Source organism: Ictidomys tridecemlineatus, unplaced genomic scaffold (assembly GCF_052094955.1).
Source record: "Ictidomys tridecemlineatus isolate mIctTri1 unplaced genomic scaffold, mIctTri1.hap1 Scaffold_634, whole genome shotgun sequence".
Lineage (NCBI taxonomy): Eukaryota > Metazoa > Chordata > Mammalia > Rodentia > Sciuridae > Ictidomys > Ictidomys tridecemlineatus.
In genome coordinates this window covers 27,861-47,610 of record NW_027524385.1, presented here as the reverse complement: position 1 = coordinate 47,610, position 19,750 = coordinate 27,861, and the positions used below count along the sequence as shown (strand labels likewise).

At 35.8% G+C, this 19,750-nt stretch overlaps 1 non-coding gene and 2 pseudogenes across 1 annotated transcript; 1 reads left to right on the top strand and 2 right to left on the bottom strand.

Annotated features, from left to right (window-relative positions):
* The first annotated feature begins 614 nt into the window (after nt 1-614).
* Nucleotides 615-717, top strand: LOC144374312 (U6 spliceosomal RNA). Its single transcript, XR_013433757.1, has one exon. It is a non-coding gene; the product is annotated as a U6 spliceosomal RNA (small nuclear RNA).
* Nucleotides 718-17,677: 16,960 nt separating this feature from the next.
* LOC144374307 (TNF receptor-associated factor 4 pseudogene) lies at nt 17,678-18,396 on the bottom strand (annotated as a pseudogene).
* A 104-nt stretch (nt 18,397-18,500) lies between these two features.
* On the bottom strand, nt 18,501-19,372 carry LOC144374306 (TNF receptor-associated factor 4 pseudogene; annotated as a pseudogene).
* Between the last annotated feature and the right edge of the window lie 378 nt (nt 19,373-19,750).

The following is a 19,750-nucleotide window of genomic DNA, read 5'->3' as shown; positions in this document are numbered from 1 at the left end:
AGGCTGGCTTTGAACATGTGATCCTCTTGCCTCAGCCTCCCGAATCACTGGGATTACTGGTGCGTGTTGGGGTTTAAGTGTGCAGAGTTTAGCTCCCTCAGCCTGACACTTTGCAAAGAGCTGTGGCTGTGATTTAGGTCAGCTGAGGCAAACCTCAGCTAGGAGAAGGAAAAGTTCTCTTCCCCTTATCGCAAGCCACAAGTTCTGCATGGTTTGGCCTAGAGGAAGAAGCTTCCTGCATACTGGACCTGGGAACAGTACATTCGAGGATTAGATAATGTCTGCAAAGAACTTTGGGAGGGTACTTATCAATGAACAGGAACAATCTGAATTTAGCTCTGTGTACCTGCTGAAAATGATGTTTGGGCAATGTAGATGAAATGTTACTGAAGAATTGATTGCTTTGTTAGAAGAAGAATATAAAAGAAACTTGCAAATAAACCTCAGCATGCAGTTGCAATTGCTGCCTTGGCTCTGCATCCCCTGTGTCCTGGTGATTTTGTGACCCTTACCCAGGGACCCAAATGCACTAGACGTTCACAGGCGTGTGCTACTATACCTGGCTATAATGTTCTATACTCTACATTTCTCCATTAAAATTATATTCTGGCTGCTTGCTTCAGCAGCACATATACTAAAATTTGAATGATACAAAGAAGATTAGTATGGCCCATTTGCAAGGATGACACGCAAATTCATGAAGTGTTCATATATATATATATATATATATATATATATATATATATATATATTCTGGAATCTTGTCTAGTTGTATATTTTCCCTTGTATGGATTACTGTGCATAATATTTTATATATCAATCCTCTATTGATGAACATTTAGATTTAAAAATTCCTTTCCTTTTGAAATTAATGCTGTGATGAATAGACTTGTACATATATTATTTATCTGTAGGTTAAATTCCCATAGATGGGACTGCTAGAACAAATAGTATTTGAATTTTTAAGTTGTTAGATATTGCTAAATTGTTCTCCAATAGCAAACCCAAATATTTCAAAGGTATTCATTTTGAAAGTCCTTTACAGTGTTCGACTTGCTATAAAGATTTTTCTACACTAGTTCAGAGGAAGGAGGAAGAGGTAACATTTTTGAAATCATTTTCATAAGCAAACTCAAAATTCTTTACTAAATGAAAGAAGGAAATAAAAGCAAATTGTTTTACTATGTATCATGTGTCATTCTTGATTATTTATATAGATGAATCCTCCCTACCATTCTGAACTTGGTTTTATTGTTCTTACTCAAAAGTGCAATGAAAAGTCCCAGAAAGTTTAAATTAAATATTCTATCTAAGGTTTTGCTAAAGTTTGCTCCACAGAATCCAAAAGCTTTTTTTTTCCCTTTCTTGAGGGGAGAGACATGTCTCTAGCTGCAGAGATGCTGTCATCATCATCAGACTCATATGAGCAGTGATAGTCAATACATCTTGTCTCTGATTCTTGTGTTAGGATGAAGAGCCAGGATGATATATGTTGACCATCACGTTCTGATTCACCCAAAACTTAGCTAACCTGTGAGACTCATTTTCAGAAGATGAAATCAAGTTAAATTCTCTGGAATAGAGATTTTTCATAGTCCTGTAGAATATCTTATCTAATAATAGCATTTTCTGTTATACAATATAAGATAAGGCAATCAGATCATTTGCTTGAGGATATAAATTAATTGCTGGCAGAAGTTAGTCAAAAGAAAGAATATATGTTTTGACTGGACTCTAGTGATCAGAAAGACTTAATTCAAGCAAACTATTGCTTTCTAGATAACCCAAGGCAAGGAATAACCAGCCCTATTTCAGCCCTCCATCTGCAAAATGGAGATGTTCTTTTAGAGACAACATTGATCACTAACAGTATACTTGGCATAAAATTAGTTATGATTTCTGATGCTGTATGAATTATGTATTTGGTTAAAAAAATATTAACTTTGTAGCCAAATAGACCTGACTTGGAACTCATTTCTTTGTATTGAGTATGTGACCTCGGGAACTTCATTTTTTTTTTTAAGTCTTGCTTTTACCTGAAAAAGTAAGGATTTCAGTGATAACCACCTAATAGATTTATAGTGAAAATTAAATAAATTCACATGAATAAAATGCTTAGCACTGAGCCTGGGAACATAGTATGTACTCATTAAACAGTAGTTGCTAGTCATGGTAGGACTCTGTTCCTATCTAAAGATCTCTATAGTAGTAGCTATTGGGGCTGATTTCTGTGCTGTGAGAAACAACTTTGTATGTTTAATATGGCTTCATGCTCAGTTAAATCAAAACGGAGGTAAAGCTCCATCTGACCTAGTCAGTGATTAGCTTTTGCCTTTTCATGTGTGAAATTTTATTATCTTTATCATTGTCTTAGCTTGTGTTACCTACACATCATAAAATTATACCAACTTTTTAATAACTTGTCACAAACATTTATCTTTTTGACCTTCAGTTGAATTGTAGTAGGATTGCCTGCTGTTGAATACATCTATCTATCTCATGTAATGTGAATTTGCCAGTGTTCAAGTTTAATATTTATACCATGGCCACTTAGGTATCATGAGCTTTGATTCATCCTTGCCACTAGATGGCACTATAATAGAACACATTTATATAGTTATTCTTTCTTGTCTAGGAAGACATGCCACAGAAAAAGGAGCTGAGGAATGGCCCATGTGAAACTGAAGAAGAGAGGGCTTTGTAATAGGGATATTTTTTAAATGGGGGAATTTAGTATTGGAGTTATATATGGAATTTGAATAGTTTGCTATAGGAGTTTGCTACAGGAAAACTGTGTTGGGGAGTATGTAAAGAAGAAATTGTATTGTAGTGGGAGTCTGGAGAATTTGGGATCTACTTGTGATGTTGGATATATCTTTTAGATTACCTTAAGATAACTTTTGGGAGCTCTGTGTCTTTATTGGGAGAAGATAGCTATCTATCCATCTATTTCTCTCTATATAATTATGTTTGGGTCCCTCCAAAAGTTGGTCTTGGAAGTACTCATAAGAGAGGAGGAAGAATGAGATTGAAGAGCAACAAAGGAGAAACATAAGTCTGATATTTTAACTTGCTGTTGGCAATAAGCTTCAATTCTATTAGAACTTACTAAGTAGCACATAGACTTCCCCCTCTCCCAATCTTCAGCACAATGGCTGGGAGGCAGGAGTGCATATCAATTAGCTCTTGTTTATTGGTCAAGATGGGACTCTGTTCTTTCTCTTCATATAAGTATGGGTTAAGAGAATTTTTTCAAGCTTCCAAGACAGCCATGGGGCAGAAAGTAAAGATATTCAGTAGGGACTAGAGATGAGATCTTTCCATCTGAAGCAAATCATAAATTACTATTCCAACCTGGTCAAAATCAAATGTAAGGCTAGGTGGATATGATTCAGAGCACCAGATGTGTCTGCTACAGCTACCTAATAAATCATGTACTCAGTAAATTCTTCCTGTTGAAATAAACAAAAAATTCTAATGAACCATCTGCATCTCCAAATCCTTGGGAGCTACCTAATAGGTAGCCTAGCAAATGCTTAGTGAATAGAAATCTAAATGGCTATTACATGAAATTCAGAAGAAAATATCTTCCCCTTTATATCTTAATATGAAAGAGTTTCCAAATCCTTTAATTCTTATGTACTAGGGTATAGAAGCAGGAGGTAATTATTGCTGTAGGAAAAGGAGTTTGCTATAGGAAAACTATGTGTTGGGGAGTACATAAAGGAGAAATTGTATTGTAGTGGGAGTCTGAAGAATTTGAGATCTACCTGTAATTTTGGATATATCTTTTAGGTTACCTGAAGATAATTTTGGGAGCTCTGTTTCTTTATTGGGAGAAGATAGCTATATATCCATCTATTTCCATATATAATCTCTAATTTTCCTTAAAGTTTCTTCTAGCTCTAAGATATTATGAAAATTATATATGTAGAAGAATATTTGACTTTTTGTGAATGGCTTTTTGTACTCAAATGTATATTTACATTTGCATGCATGACATGATAAGTTGGTAGACATTGGTATTGATTTAAAGATGAGCAAATCTTGATTTTTTAAAAATAGAAGTTTCTTTGGTTTCCAACAAATAGTATGTCATATATGCAAGTAAACAGAAGAAATATTAATATTAAGATATGCATATGTACTATAAATTAAATCTTTTTATTCTGCATATTGTTTAGTCAAGTGAAATTTTCATTCTGAAAAATGGAGTAATTAGGCAGGCAAGGATTTTACAGAAAGCAGAGATCTAGAATTTGCAGCAATATCACTATGATGAAGAGATCAAATTTGAACTTCAGGGCTAGTGAAGGAGAAAGAACTTACAGGAAGTCAAGATCCTGAAGAAGAGTGCTCTTAAAATTCCTTACAAAATTTCTCTTCAAGGCATTAGCTAATTTCTGAACTATGCATGAATGGAGTAAAAGGCTAAGAAATCCAGAAAAAAAATTAAAATGTTAAGAGGCTAAAAAGTTTATCAGAGCTTTGGAAGTCTGGGGAAGAAACAAACAAAAATATAATTTAGAACCTGCCAAAAGTGAAATTTCCAGGCTTTTAGATGAGACTTCTAAAGTGTTATGGCTGATGCTAGGGATAAATCAGTAATAGATAAGCTTTCACAAATTCTTACTAATATGCTTCCATTGTTGGGTGTGATGGTTCATGCCTGTAATCCTAGAGGTTTGGTACGTTAAGGCAAGAGGATCCTTAGTCAGCCTCAAAATAGTGAGGCACTAAGCAACTCAGGGAAATTCTGACTCTAAGTAAAATACAAAAAAAAAGTAGGGCTAGGGATGTGGTTTAGTAGTTGAGTACCCCTGAGTTCAATCACTGTACTCTCCCCATAAAAGACTTCCATTATATTAATCCCTGATTCTATCAGGGTTTCCTGTTTCTGAGGAAGAGAAGAGTAACATCTTCTCTGAAAAAATATAAGATCATCCAGAATCTCTGCCACCTCTCATGCGTAATGTCAGTGCTCAATCTAAAAGACAATGGGTGCCAGAAAACAAGACCAAATGACAAAGCTAACAGGATAAATACAAAACAAAAAAAAATAGCAATAGAAATAGCTGGTATAGATTTGGGGGTTAACAGAAATATAATCTTTAAAATAATCAGTAAGTTTAAGAAAGTAGATTCAAAACAAAAGAATGTCATCCAAACATTAAAATGTACAAAACACCATTAAATGGAAATTTTATAGTAGAAAAAAACAAGAAGTCAAAATATAACTGCAGATGAGAAAACAGAATAGAATTAGGGAGCTGAAAATAGAGAATTGAGAAACTGGAAGTTGGTAAGTAGCAAATATTATACTTGAAGTTCAAAGAAGAAAAATGAATGGAAAAATATAGATAATAGCATATAGAACTTGATAAAAATGTAGTAAGGGTAATCAATGTTTAGTTGAAGTTCTAGAAGAAGAGGAGAGAGGAAATAAAACAGGAGAAATAGTTGAAGATATACTGGAAAAATATTTTTTGAAACTGATCAAGGATATCAGACTCAAGAGTCATAAAGCTCTATAAACCCTGAACAGGTTAAAAATAAAATAAATATAAAATAAAGGGCTGGGGTTGTGGCTCAGTTTTAGAGTGATTGCTTAGCATCTGTGAGGCACTAGGTCCAATCCTCGGTACCTCATAAAAATAAATGAATAAAATAAAGGTCCATAAACAATAACAAAAAAAATAATATATAAAATAAAATAAAGCCAAGTCCAGATACAAATAAGAAGAAAAATAAACAAATCCATAATCTTTATAGTGAGAGTTCTTTTTTTTAAATTTCATTTTATGATACTGTTAGGGAAGGAGTCTAAGGCCTCACACGTGCTAGGCAAGCACTGTGCCACTGAGCTATGTCCCCAGCTCCATAGTGAGAGATTTTTTAACATATCTTTCTTGTCAAAAATTCAGTAAAGTGGGGTTGTGGCTCAACGGTAGAATGCTCACCTAGCACGTTTGAGGCCCTGGGTTTTATCCTCAGCATATAATATAATATTTGAGAAATACAGTGAGCAAATGTGTGTATGTGTGGGGTTATATAATATTGTACAAAAAAATGCCAAGCATTCCACATTCTTTTTTATGGACACATAGAACATTTATAAAAATAAAAACTATATGCTGGGTCATCAAGCAAGTGTTGACAAATGTCAAAGCATTAAAATCATATGGAGTATATTCTTCGATGATACGGAAGATAAATAGTACATGTATGTGAACAATATGAGGTTCATATCTTGAGTTCATTAAAACCGTAGATCAAAAAGTAATGATGTCCAGTTTTCACTGGATTTAATGACTTACTTCCATGAAATAGTGTATGGAAAGTGAAATATAATGACTTACCAGAGGAGCAGGAGCCTGATTAAACATCACCTTACCCAAGAACTTAACATCATCAGGATGAGTTATATGGATATTCAGTAACCCTGATGGGATAATATGAAAAGGGCCCTCAGGCTGTGTGTGGTGTTCTTTACAAAGTATGTAATTCCCATCTAATCACATACTCCCATCAAATTCAAATTGAGAGGCTATGTTAGTCAGCTTTACATAGCTGTGACCAAAATACTCAAGACCAAGTAAGAGGAGTAAAAGTGTATTTGAGGCTCACAGTTTCAGAGGTTCAGTCCAAGGTCAGTGGGCTCTATTGCTCTGGACCTGAAGTGAGGCAGAATAGAGGGGCAAAGGAAAGCTCCTGAACTCATGGCTGCCAGGAAGGACAAGGGTGGTAAGAGAAACAACCCACAAGTAAGTCACCAGATAAATATAACCTGAAAGGCATGTTAACCCTATCACCTACTTCCTACAGCCTACAGTTACCACCCAGTTAGTCCATTAGAATCATTAATCCATCAAATGAATTAATCCAGTAATTAGTTTACAGCCCCCATAATCCAATCACTTCACCTCTGAACATTCCTACTCTGACAAGAATTTCAGGGTCTACCTCATATCTAAACCATAATAGGGACATTCTATAAATTCTATCAGGGATATTCTATCTTGCTAATGTGAATACATTTTTAAATTGTCAGGGTCACAAAAAACAAGGAAAAAAACTTAGAAGTTGTTCTGGACCAGAGGAGACTAAGAAAGAATATTGACTAAATGCAATGCAATATTCTAATTTGAATTACAAAGTGAAGAAGAATATTGTAGTGGAAAAAATGAGAAAAATCCAAATCAATCCTGAAGTTTGGTTAGTAATGTATCAATGTAGGTTTCTAATTTTTAACAAAGGTGCCATAATATAAAACATTAAATAGAAGTGCATGAGGGGTATACAGGAATGCCCTGTATATCTGTAAGTCTAAAATATTCCCCTAAAACATTTATTAAAAATAAAAATGAAAGAAAGATAGGTAGCTCAAATGAGAAATGGGAAAAACTACTTGAGAGGAACATTTAAAAAAAGATATTTAAATGCACAGTATAGAAAAGAAAATAAGTCTATTTTCTTTATTGACTATGAGAAAAATGTAAACTAAAACTAAACTAAAACACATCATCACTGTAGATGCTCCATCATAGCTAAAATGGAAAAGATAGAGAATACCAACATTGCTAATCTGACGATGTTGGAAGATCTAAACCCATACACTGCTGGTGGGAGTATAAATTGATAAAATTATTGCATTAAAATTTAGGGGTTAGCTGGGTGCATGCCTGACATCCCATCAGCTCAGGAGGCTGAGTCAGGAGGATCAAAGTTCAAGAGCAGTTTCAGCAACTTAGTGAGGCCCTAAGCAACTTAGTGAAACTCTGTCTCTAGAAAAAATAAGTAAATAAAAGGGACAGGTGTGGTGGCACAGCCTGTCATCCCAGCAGCTCAGGAGGCTAAGTAAGGAGGATCATGAGTTCAAAGCCAACCTCAGCAAAAGTGAGGTACTAAGCAATGCAGTGACACTCTGTTTCTAAATAAAACTATAAAACTAGGGTTGGGGATGTGGCTTAGTGGTCAAGTACCCCTGAATTCAATCCTCAGCACCACTCCCAAAAAAGGAACAGGGATGTGGCTCCATGGTTAAACATCCCTGGGTTCAATAGCTGGTACAAAAAAAATAGAGGGTAGTGTTAACTAAAACTAGACACTTGACTAACCTACTACCCAGCAATTCTGCTGTAAGTACACATTTGCTACAAATCATGGACAAAATAATCAGTTACTTTATGTATCATATCCCTGAATGGAAACAACCCAAATGTCTATAGATAGATCCTTGTGACCCAGGCATATGATTGAATACTCTGTTGATTAAAAAAAAAGAAAAGAAACTATTCCTACAAACAATATGTATAGATGAATCTCAGACATAAAGACACAAAGATGAGAGGAAAATCTGGACAGAAAACAGCATATACTTTTATGGATTCATTTATTTGAAATTTGAAAGTGATGAAATTAATGGGTGTTGATAAGGTTGATGGGACTGGTAGTGACTGGGAGGGGCAAGAGGGGGCCAGCACCGACTCTGGTAGTGTTCTGTATGTTTAACTCCTCTGTGGGACAGGAGAACATTTGCCATGTCAGAATTCCCAGACTGGTGCCTGAAGACTGTGCACTTAACTGTGCGAATCAGAGATTCATGAAAGAGTCAAAAGCACAGGTCTTCCAGAAACTTGGATTTTAATATCAAAACATGTTTCCATCCTGATTTATAATGCAAACTATAGTTAATTAGTATATGTGTATTCTTTAAAAATCAAATAGCTACATATAATGTTATTATTAGAAAACATCTGCACAATACTTTGATAAGTAATTAATTTGTTCTCTGTGCTTTGGGATTTATTTTATTCACTGCATGAAGGGATCCAGCGAGACCAGTTACAATTGTCGTACCAAGTACGACCAAATTAGGCAATAGACTCTCCTGATGTTCTAATATTTTGAAATGTAGAGAGGACTATTTGAATACCTAATAAGGCTTTTATAAAATTTGGGGACTTCATAAGCACAGCAGGTTAAGAATACACTTTTATAAAAAATATATTCTATGTTTTAAAAATTTGCAACAGCTATAAAAGATAGTTGGTATCCTCCCATTTCACAGATGGAGGAACTGAGATTGAAAGAGATTAAGTTGCCTTGTCTATTCATAGAAGGGCCATGATTCAAACTTAGATTTAGACTGACTAAAATCCATACTTGGATTCACAATTATCCACAGCAGTGTTTTTCTAAGTATGAGTCATGAGCCATATACATTAAAATCATGTCAGAGGTCTCTCAAGTGTAAATCTCCAGGAAGCCAGGGCAGGCAGAATATTTGGAATTAGAGCCTCATTTTTTTTTTTTTTTGTAAAAGGCCCTGAGGATTAAGAAGCACTGCTTTTTGCTCTAATGACTTTGAATAGGAAGGTGACATCTTATTCAAACCTAACCTTCTAAGTTTGGGGTTTACCAGTATTACACATAATAGAAGAGAGCCATGCTCCTTGAGTGTGTACATACAGTTTGTCTGGTACAATCTCTCTCTCCTTCACTATTATTTCATAAAATTTTTAACTAGAAAGCCTATTTTTCTTGCCATAAAATTAGCATTTTAATTCTTTTGTCTTCAAGTTTGTCTTCTTTTTTCTTTTTTCAGGCTTTATTTAATTATGGTGTATTATTGAAAATAGACTAGAATTATGTTAACCTGTGTAAATGTCTTAGAATGTCTAGGGCTAACTGGGTGGTAAACTCAAATTTTGAAAATGGGTGACTCCTTCTAAGTTAAAGGTGCTGTATTGTCTCTTTAAGTCTCTCTATAAAAGCAGTAAAATTTTTAAAGGGTAAATAAATTATTTTTTAAGCATTGTCTCTATTTAATACGAATATGTCCCAGGGAATTTACTGTTCTCCAGACTGTCAGACTTGTCCCTATTGTGTGTTACTGGGACATGGTTAAGATAAATCTTTTATAAAACTGTTTTTGAGATGACCATCTATTTTAAGGTTTAGATAAGTAATATATATTTGACATAAATTTTGAAAGATACACTATATGAGTTTGCATTTTTTGAAAGTCTCTTTTAATTTCTTTTGGTCTATATTAAGTTTGAGATGTTTCCTTCAATTTTAGTTTCCAGTAGGCAAATTTTAAAGGTCCTCTTTATTAATAGTAATTGATGCTAGTTATGAAGATGAGACATCTTTTATTAATTACTGTAAATTTTTTGTATATAGGATAGATGATTTATTTTAATATTATATGTAATTTGACACTTTAAAAGGAACCCTCGATCTCTTTTTGAGAGAAGGTTTCAAAATATCTTTATCTCTTAGAATATCATCCTTTGAATAGGTGCCTCTTGATTGTCTTCTAGAAAATATGATTCAGGTAACTTTCAGTGTAGAAAGTAGTATATACATATTACCATATTTTTATGGATAATAGGTCCTGTCAGAGAACTTATGTAATGCTAATGAATTTCCAAAAAAAATTGTAATTTTTGTTGATTATAACTAACATGGGACTTTAATTTGGAAAGCATCAGTCCTAATAAAATGTTCTCCCATATCTTACAATATCCAACAAACAGAGGTAATACACAAGAATCAGCAGTGACTTTGAATTAATTAAATTAGTATTCAAGGAGAATTGTCAAAATTGTAATCTAAGTCAGTCATTTACTATATTTAGGGTTTAATCAAAACATGATTTTTTATTAAAATTAACCCATCTTAAACAGTAAGAATCATTAGGCAATAAAGTCATTCCTTAAAGAAAATAAGCTTAACATTTTAATAGGTCTTTATTATGTCAAAATATGTTAAAAATCTTAGCTTATATCAGCATAATAAAATCAGGGAAATAAACTGAAATGTCCTTGAATTACTCAGTTTATATTTTTATAATTGGGCCAGTTATCTGTTTCTCAATTGTTTTAACTTTCTACATAATCTGCAGAGATAATGATATAGATTTTTCTAATTAGGAAAATAATTTTATTATTAAAATTTAGAATATAAAGATCTTGTTTTAATCAAAGATGATTTATTTCTTCTCTGTGGAAGTATCTTCTTTTCCCTTTAGAATTCTTACTGGTTATATTATGGAGTAATAATTTTTGAAAATCTTAGAATATAAACAAATTATTGTACATTGATAAAGAGAAATAAAATACAGTTAAATTTTAATTAAAATACAGTTAAAGCCCTTAGATATTTTTGTAGGAATAATTACATTTGTTTTTCAACTTATAAAATTTGTTGAATGATTTGAAAATTAAAAGTCACTTGATTATCTCTTGAAAGTAAGTTTATAGTAAAATAAATTTATCTTAAATATTTCTAATTATAGATAGAGAACATCAGATATATATATATATATATATATATATATATATATATATATATATTACTGTTGAAGAAAAATGATTAGATGAATATATATTAACTGAATAATTAGACATGAATGCAAATTATTTTCTGGATTAGCAACTATTTGTTATCCAATACCTAGAATAATACATATTGAGAATAAGTGCATAATTTATAATTGTATTAACTTTTTTTAACAACGTGTTTCTTAAGACATTTGAGTCCATTACAATTTTCTTTGGATTAGTAGTGCACTTTTTTATATTTGTGAGGTCACATAATAAGATCTTTGTGCATACATATACTTATTTTTCTAATTATATAGTCAGTGATGAAAATAGCATTTTTTTGCTCATCACAGGGCATGGCTGGCTTTATTTTTTGTGGTGAACAAATGCTTTCTTTTAACCTTCAAAATTGAAAGTAAAATACAAAGAAACATATGTTTGATGCCTCTCATCAATAAAAAAATTATTTAGTAACAACCATATAGAGGAAAATTAAAGATCCTAAAGGAAACTGTTGAGGGATAAAAAACAATCAAGTTGTTTAGTCTTGAGAGCAAGTCAGGCTTAGGGCTGCAATGTAGAAATCTGTGTAATTAAATTTTGCCTAAAAATTACATTTTGTTAGCATTTACAGGTGGGAATTCATAAAAATGTAGGCTCTATGTAGTTTCAGTAGCAGGTCTGTGTGAAAATGAAAGTACAGGTTAGTGACTGGAGGCAAAATCAGATGTCCTGGTTGAATGACAGGAGAAAGACCAATGGGTAGCACCCAAAAATGGGAAAGGAGGAACCAGGAAGACTAATTGGCTAGCCATGCTTCTTGCTGTTACTGTGGTGATGGAAACAGCTTGGAGCTTTCTGGGGAAAAGGCTTCAAGAGCAGGTTTCATTCCATTTGATTTGTTTGTATTTATCTGACTAGTGTGCAATGGCTTGCTTTGTCTTAACCACCTGTTCTTGCAGTGTGTGTTGTCTTTTTCTTTGTATTTTTGCTTGCAGCACATGGGCACTTTAAAGCGAGTTTTAATGGCAGATGCCAGTGTTACTATCAGATCTTAGTGCAGTTTGCATTTGGCATCCAGGCCAGGTTGTTTAATGGTTAAAAGCATTGCTGGTTGTGGGTCTAGTTACAGACCCCATAGGAAAAGCAGCTAAACTCTTTTGTCCACAGAGGCTGGGTTACAGCCATTCTGATAGGGAAGGACAAGAATGTGGTAAAAAGGTTTAATATAAATTGTTAGAGAACCTTTGTAAAACAGCAAAATAACTAAAAATTAAAAAATAAGTTCCCTCTCAAGAAGTAGAAATTCTTTCTTATGAAGTCTCATCATAAATAATCATAATCATAATCATAATCATAATTCTTTTTTCTCTTACTCTTTACAAGCATGGATTTCTAACATATAAAACCCTAAAATCTTTACCTATTGTTTTTTAAATGTAAAGATTCACAAAAACAATCCAAAAAGTCCATAAAAATGATTTTCTCATTGGAGAGGACTGAAATTAACAACATATTCTATTAATAATATTAATAATACTTTAAAATTTTAAGGTCTCTAACATTGCAAATTTTTTTTATCTTTCTAAAAATAAAATATTGCCAGATATTTTTTAAAAAGTTCAACATCACAGATTTTCTTCTAATTTCTTACTTTCTACAATATTGTACAAAATACTCTGAAACCTTAAGTACACTTAACTTATGAAAAGATTCCAAATTCATTAAATTTCTTGAATGTACCCTGGAGACCCAGTATGGGCCACCAATTGTCAGGTCTAAGGACTAAATGCTCAAGGTGACTCTAGGTGAACTGGGCTGCATGAAATAACCACACAGAGACAAAGAAATACATTTTTCTTTGCATCCTGTGATGGCTTCTCTGACCTATGGGGGTCCATGGATAGAGAGAGGAGTATGTGCTTAGTCCTTTTATTGGGAAGAAGCCATTCAAATGAGGGAATGGGTAGGGTTACAAAGGAATAGGTGAGTGTACCTCAATACCCTTGGTTATGACTACACCTGAACACTAGCCTTGCTATCAGAGCTGGGAGAATGTCCAAGTCAATAAGAAATGTATTGACTGGTCAGAGCCTTGTGCTTCAGTAATTGAAGGTGTGGTCATTAAGATAATTTCTTCAGAGTAGAATGCTTGTTTCACATGTGTGGTGCACTAGGTTCAATCCTCAGCACCACATAAACAAAATAAAAAAGGTAGTGCATCCATTTACAAATAAAAATATTTTTAAAATAATTTTCTTCTAGCTACCTAATAAGATTTGATGGGTATTCAGCAGGATAATTTGTGTAAGTAACAGTGCTGGAACACATTAAATAGAGTTTTGTCTGATGTTATAAACAGAGCTGTTAATGAAAAGAGTAATTGATATTTGGCATTGGGGCAGCCCCACATTTTTTTTCTCCATTTTTTAAATAACATAACCCTTCCACCCGTGGGAGATAAATTTTTGGACTTAAGTAGTAACTGACACTATCAACCAGAAGCATGGATAAGGGCCTGTGAATCAATTCTGTCCCAATAGGTGGACACACCCATGGCTAGTTTTGAGCTTCCCCTATATTAGTTAGCCAAAGTTAACAGCAATGACATTTCCTTTTACAGAGACTAAAGTGAGAAGGAGAGAGTACTCTTGGACTGAAATCCAAGGTTCTCACATCACCTGGTCTTGGCTAAGCTACAATCTACAGAAGCTACAGAAATTACCTTCAAGGAAGCCATGGCTTGTGTAGGTTTTGTGATAGAATTGAGTACAATAAAAAGAACAAATCTGAAAATTCACACTTTACTTGAATGAGAAAAGTGAAGAAATGGACTAAAATGGTAGAATAACGAAGGACCCACAGTTATTAAGGTAAATTACAATCACCTCAGTGCAGAGAAACACTCCCTCATAGGAAGGAGGTCTCTTTACCCTGTCTTCATGCCAGAATATCAAAATACCATTGGTCATGAATTCCTTCCTTTTTTCTTAATTTTCTTTCCTCTTATCTGTTTTTCTCCTACCTATTAACTCCTTTCATTTCATTCTAGAAGTAGTTGTCCCAATCCAGTCTCCATGTTTTCTTCTCACAACCAAAGCATTTAGAATTTAAATCTCACTGTGAGGTATATAAATTGATAATGGGTGTCTTACTTTGAGCTGTTTTTTTAAAAATTTTATTTATTTATTTATTTATTTTAGGAGACACATGTGATGACTTCAATTGGTTTGTTATGATTAGTACCCACATTAAAAACCTGGGGTCACTTACCTTGGAAAATGAGAAGTGCAATCAAAATTTTTATTCAGATGGTGCTTGTTTATAACAGAATGAAAAAAAGTTTTCTCTTTTCCACTAGGGACTCCCTCTCTGTCTACAGTAAGACAGGTATTCTCAAACTAAGATTTCCGATCTACTGAGATGAGCTAAAGCTATTGGTCCCATGTAACCCCATCCCGAAAGCCTCAGCTACAAATCTGGACAGAGGGGAAACAGAGAAGGCTCCTGGGTAGGTGCTAGAGGAAGACATTTTCAAGTCTATTACTACATCTTATCCAGAACACAGGTATTTATTCCCAACATGCTACAAAATTTATTTGAATTAAAACTTATTCCATGTTTTATAGAATTACTTTTGTTATTACTATAATGTATAACATGAAAATATTATATTATATAATTAAATTATCTTACAGAATTGTTTTATCATAATGACTCACAAGTAATAGAAATTCAAATGGCCAGTATATCTAGACTTATATAATTATCTATAACTTGAGATGTTCTGGGCTCAGGTTGTATCTCAGTGGCAGAATGCTTGCCTAGCACCTGTGAGGCACTGGGTTTGATCCTCAGCACCACATAAAAATAAATAAATAAAATAAAGGCATTCTGTCCATCAAAAAGATGTTCAAAGTACTTATTCATATTGAAATGGTGAATTCAATAACAAAACATATGAGAGCAGATTCAGAAAATAGTCTTATTTTATAAACTGAATTGTACAGAAACTCTGTGTAGAAAAATGGTGTGGTCCATATGAAGTGTGCTGTGTGTAGAAAAGAAAATTACATGCATGCAGGGCACCACTGAAGTTTCAATGCACTAGCAGCATGTTGGACCATCAGATCAAGATAAAATCCAGCATGTAGTATGTTTTAGCAAATCAAGTGCTTCTGTTGTTTTGTTATGAAGTGTTGATATGTGACCTCAGGCTTTATACATGCTGGGCTATACCCCCTTCTCCTGAAAAAATATAGTTTTATTGGAATTCCAACAGGCATTAAATTATTATATTTTGCAGATTTTAGGCTATGACTGCATCGAACTTCTGATCCATACAGCCTAAAATCTTTATGATGTGGTCCTCTGAAGAAATATTTTGGAAAATCCACTGATATAATTTTAATACCACCAAATATATTGACAAGTTTTTGGAATATGGATCCCGATGTGCAATCCCCAGCAGCATTCTAGTTAAATTGGGAGTCAAATATTTCAGCATTTATCTGCTGGTAATAAAAATCTAAATCTAATTATGAGTAAAATTGAGGTAACCAGGTAGAGTGTTAGTGTAGCAGGAAGCTTCTTTCTGCATCTTGGCAATTTTTTATAAATATTAGAATAAAATAAATTTAAGATGTGTTATCACACTCAGTGTTTTATTTTATTTTATTTTTATTTTATTAGTTAATTTAATCATTTCAACAAAATCTAGAATTGAGCAGAATTCATTCCCATGTACCTAAGAAACTTGCCATTTGCAAGCCCAAGTGTATTGCCAGAATTGGAGCTACATTTCCAGAGTTTTCTGGAGTTTTAGCTCAGTAGATCATATAGGTAGTATGCACAAGGATACCCAGCACCAGGGTAAAAAAAGAAATTCAGCCCTGTCTTAGACCAGCTGAAAGAGTACTGATAATTCACTAATGTTCCTTGCTGGTAAATTATGGGTCACTGCGGGTGGCCACTGAGGCCTATATGAAAATAGACAAAAAAGTTGAAGTTTCTTGTATCTCTTTTTTTTTCTTTTAGTTGTAGAACTTCGTTTTCTTTATGTTGCTGAGGATTAAACCCAGTGTCTCACACGAGTGCTCTACACCACTTTCTTACAAAAGCACTCTACCACTGAGCCACAACCCTAGCTCGCCTTGTACATTTTAAAGACCTCTCTATTCACTCCCCAGGTATAGGCTTGCTTCAGTTAGGTTAACATTTGTTAAGCACTTAGAATAAGTTTCAGGAACTTGTATTGTCTCATTACCTTCAATATGTCCCACTTAAGACAGGTCCTTTAACTGTGATGTAAAAGTTAATTTTAACTTGACTGCTATATGGAAATAAATATTTTTCATTAAGTTCTCAGCAGTGTCTGTAACCAAAAAAATACTAAATAAATGGCAATTTTCAGCAGGAGCCTGGCTTGATGATATAACTCAGAAGGCAGAGGATCACAATTCAAGGCCAGCCTCAGCATATGAGTCCCCTCTGAATACAAAAGGGTTGGGGATGTAGCTTATTAATGGATTGTTCCTGGGTTCAATCCCCAAACCAGAGGCTTGGGGCTGGGTCTTGCTTATGTCATAGCATTCAATTTTTGGTGAATAAAGAACTGGGGATTCCAGCCTTATCCTGCACCTTTTCCATTTAACCACCAGGAGGCAGCAATAGGTCTTTTCCAATGCATGCTTTGGTTCCCCCTGGTACCCACCAGGGGGCGACCCAGCGGGCAGCTGATCTTGGGGTCATAGTGTCAGCACTTCTTCTCTCAGTGGTCCTTTGCATAGTTAGCCCCAACCTCCCAGGGCCTTGACTAACTTGGAGGAGACAGGCATGAACAAAGTTAATAAATACAATTCAAAATTTATTAAAAATCACGAATCCCCTGGTGTGCCTTCCTGTCACTAAGGAAATAAATAAACAGAAAGGACACAGCTGGGGAAAGAAAAATCAATCTCAAGACAGATTTTTTTAACTACCCCTTACTTTTCCAACCCCTCCCCCTATGGCTCTTGGGACATAGCACATGAGCAGGTACCTCAGTCCATGTAGAATGTGGCCGGCACCAAGGCAAACCTGCCCTGCCCAGGAGGGGAGACAGGTCCTGGGATCATTTGTTTTCAGCCCTTGATAACCCAGAGACCTGCTCCCTGCAGAGGCCAGGGCTGAAGCACCAATTGGAGGCACCTGAGGGTAGTAGTGGTAGGGGGAGAACAGGGTAACAACCCCGACAGCATAAGCAGCTGAAAGGGGGTCCAGTCCCCTTTCCAGGTTCAACCAATGCCTGATAAATTATGTCCTATTCATTCCCCCTTCTCTCCTTTAGCTTGCAAGCTCTGCACTCAGCTGAGGATCTTCCTGAGCAGTTTAACAGAGGCACCAATGAAAACTGCATCAGGTCGCACATAGTTTCTCTTTTGGATATTCTGGTGGGAGATGAACTTGGGGTATCCAAAGCCGAGATAACTCTCATCCAAGGAGCCTCACCACGTGCCTGGCTTTTGGAAATTTTTCCAGTTTGGGTCAGAGTGGAAAGTCTAAATGACATACTATGGCTTAGCAAGCCCTGGGTCGCTCTGATCTAGCAGGGAGAAAGTGACACGACGATCAAAAGGCCACTCAAGGAGATAATCAAAAGTGCCTGGTAGCACACGAATGTACAGACACAGATGTGTGCTCTCACCACTGCCATTGCCAATGAGGAGTGCAGACACTTGTAGCTTGTAACCATACTTATGTATATAGAAGTCTGGGCTGTAGCACTCGAGTTGGGCTTGGCCTTGGCCTCTTGTAGCCTCTGACCATAGCGGTCATTCTTCCAGATGAACACGCCATCACTGCCTATTGATAGTCCCTACAGCTCTCTATGCAGATCCTGCAGCTCCTGCCACTGCCGGCTCACCAGGGCACACATCATAGCCAGATGTGGCTTCACACTCTCCGCCATGTACTGCACCATTGCCAGCTTAGGGCACTGTTGGCAAAGCCCCAGGAAATGAGGGAAGGGAGGATTGTTACCAAAAGGGGAAAGCTCAGAGGTAGCAGGCGCCAAACTCTGCATGAGGAAGACAGGGTGCTAGGAAGAACCTGCAGCTGAACAGCAGGGGGAATGACTCAAAGAACTAAACTGCCAGGAAACCTAGCCTTCATCTAGGACTTAATGGGCTAAAGAGGGGTTGACAGGAAAAAGGGGCATCTCACCTTGTGCTTGGAACCGGAGTCTTTGAACAGGCATAGCACCAAGGCAGTGCTACCTCTGTCCTTCAGATGATTTTGCAGATCCTCCCGAGCCACAGTGCCCACACCACACTGGTTAGGCAGGGAACAGGCAGCCTAGGGCACTGTACTGGTGACTCTGGATGGTGTTAAAGACAAATTTCTTTGTGCAATAGGTACAAGGCTGGGTGCACTTGAGGCACTTAGAAGTGGCATCTCGGACCAGCAGTCGCTGTATCATGTGGGCACCACACTTGCTCTCACAGTACACACTCTCTTGGGGGCACATACCCTCATGGCTCTCATAGTCTTTCCCACTGAAGTCACAGCCACAGAACTTGCACTTGAGGTGCCACTTGGGCCAGTCGTATTGCAAGTGTGCAGGCAGATCACAGCGACTCAGCTTGGCAAGACAGCCATTGGGGCAGGGAACTACATTGAAGCTGCAAGTAGTTAGGTGTCCCTGTAAATGACGAAGTGGCCCACTCCAGCGGCAGCCCTCCTCACTGTGGATGCAGCAGATGGGCACACCTAGCACCTGGACCTTCAGCTCTGGGACTGGGTAGATCTTGGCATAGTTCAGGGGAAATTGGTCCTCAGGACATTTGAATTCTCCTTCACTGAGGAACTCCTGCAGGCTGGTGTTACAGAAGTGGTTGCCCCAGGTAGAAACCTACAGGGGCTCGCACATTGGTTTCCGGCACAGCAGGCACAGCCTTCTGGAACTTGTAGTTGAAGCCAGACATGGCAGGAGAGTGGCGGGCATGGACAAGTGGTGCTGAGCACATAGTTGCCCCGCAGCCTGTACCTCGCCCCAGCCACACTCTCGACTCTGGGCAGCTCCAACTGGCAGCCCCAGCCAAAGCCACTAAGTATTTTAAATATGCTTTATATTTGAAATAGTATATACTCTATAAATCTCTCTTCATTTAAAAAATGATTGCATCATATGTTATTTTACAGATATAAAAACAGAATTCTTAAAGTGTATTTGGACTATTTCTAATTCATAAGAAAATTCTGTAACGAATATTCTTTACATTTATATATGTAATATATCAGTATAAATCATATTATATATAAATATTTATATGCAAAAGCAGGATATATACAAGAGATTCTTTATGCATGTTTTCTATATGAAATATGCACATTTTGGACTGGGGTTGTGGCTCAGTGGCAGAGCACTTGCCTAGCAT